Raw genomic sequence first — 2,830 nt, forward strand, 5'->3', positions numbered from 1 at the left:
CTAATTTTTATTTTTAGCTATAAGTGATGTACTTCAGTGTAGTTATGTTTTTAGCTTGTGCTTTTTCCATGATTAGACGTGAGTATTTTATTTATATCCCATCGAAAGCTCTACTGAAGAAAGAATATATCTTTTATAAGATTAATTCCGAAATTGATTCAATATAGAGATAACGAAATTTAAATTTTCTAATGTGGATTATAAGTGGATAAATCAGTGTATTGGCTTTAGCCCTTAATTATATGATATATATATATATATATATATATATTATATATACATGTGTGTGTGTGTGTGTGTGTGTACGCATAATATATACAAATGTATACAAATTATATATATATATACATGTATATATATATACATATATATATATTTATATATATATATATATAAATACAGATATATACACTTTGTATATATATATATATATAACACACACATATATAAATTAATATTTGTTGTTATGATTATGTGGTTGTGGCGGCGATAATAAAACTCTCTATGAATGCAGACAGACATACAGAGAGAGAGGGAGGAAGCCCGGGTGTGGGAAGGGACAGCGCTGTCGAAGGCAGCGGGGGAAAGATAGTAGTATCTGACAAACGTCGTTATAGAGAGAAAGTGATGGGAAGGGAGGAAACAGAGAGAGACGGAGGAAGACATGCAGATAAGAGAATGAGAGGAGACTTGTCAAAGTGTGCGTTTTTTTCCCTAGTAACAACACCTTTTAAGATAGGGATTTCTAACCAAGCCCTCTCGCATCTTCGCCTCATTTTACATGTCCCTGTAAATTTTGGAGTCAATCCGACGGGATCTAGTACCCTTTAACCCGTTACAATGCCAAAACCAGACAAACAAACTTTTCGCGTTTCAGATTTATAGATATTTATATTTATATATATATATATATATAATATATATATATATATATATATATATAATATATATATATATATATATATATATATAAATGTCTAAGGGTATTTATATATTTATATTTATATATACATATGTGTGTGTGTGTGTGAGTGTGTGTGTGTGTGTATAAACTCGTACAGGTAATTGAAGTAGCATTACATTCAAAAAGCCATTTATATATAATAAATAATAATCGTCCAGACAGTGGTTGTTAGCGATATTGAAAGATATATACATCGCTCTGACATATATTGCATTTTTAATGCACCGCACCTATCAGATATTTTATCTCAGACGTAGACCACATTGTCTTGCCTGTCAGCGGTACATATACGATAAGTATGATACATGGAGCATTAGTTTAATTTAATGCTGTTTCAGCTGTTTCCACCAAGATTCTTGTTGGGTATGCATATGGTAGCAAGACGGCTGAACTTCTTCAGGCGTTCTCGTTAGCTGCTACTGGGCAGAATTGTTCCTCCCTGCCCCAATATAAATTGTTTTTTTTTACACACTACGTCTATAAGAGGTTATACCTGAGAAGAAAACTATAGTATTTTGCCTGCCGACGTTGTATAAGCGTTAAGTATGTAATATATAACCTACAGGAATACTGTTACATTTCTTCACAACTCTTGAAGTTTTTCAAATTTTTACCAGACTATTTTCTAAAAACGTATTTCTGATGCTGTACTGCATGCTGCTGACAAAAATCGCATTTAAGTTTTATTTGTGTCAGCCATTACATTGTGGCCATTCGAATAATTCGAACAATACATATATATATATATATATTTCTTTACTACCCACAAGGGGCTAAACACAGAGGGGACAAACAAGGACAGACAAAGGGATTAAGTCGACTACATCGACCCCAGTGCGTAACTGGAACTTAATTTATCGACCCCGAAAGGATGAAAGGCAAAGTCGACCTCGGCGGAATTTGAACTCGGAACGTAACGACAGACGAAATACGACTACGAATTTCGGCCGGCGTGCTAACGTTTCTACCAGCTCGCCGCCTTTAATATATATATATACATATATATATATAATATATATATTATATATATATATATATATATATATATATATATATATATATATATATATTATATATATTATATAATATATATATATATATATATATATAATATATATATATATATATATAATATATATATATATATATATATATATATATATATACATATATATATATAATATATATATATATATATATATATATATACATAGATTATATATATATATATATATATTATATATATATATATATACATTATATATATATATATATATATATATACTATAACTATATATATGTAATATATATATTATATTATATATTACTATATTATCTATATAATATATATATATTAATATGTATTATATATATATATATATATATATATATATACATATATATATATATATATATATATATATATATACTATATATATATAATATATATATTAATATATATATATATAAATGTAATATATATATATATATATATATATCTATATGTAATATATATATATTGTATATACTAATGTATATACTATATATATAATATATATATATATATATGTATATATATATCTATATATATTCTATAACATATATACATATATATATATTTATATATATAATATGTATATATATATATACACCTAATACATATATATATATATATATATATATATATATTATATACTATACATATATATCATAGATATATATATCATATATATATACCTATATATATATATACATATATATATATATATATATATACAAAATATATATAATACATATATATATATATCAACATATATACATATTATATATATTATATATATTACATATAATATACATATAATATAT

This window comes from Octopus sinensis, linkage group LG8 (genome assembly GCF_006345805.1).
Source record: "Octopus sinensis linkage group LG8, ASM634580v1, whole genome shotgun sequence".
Lineage (NCBI taxonomy): Eukaryota > Metazoa > Mollusca > Cephalopoda > Octopoda > Octopodidae > Octopus > Octopus sinensis.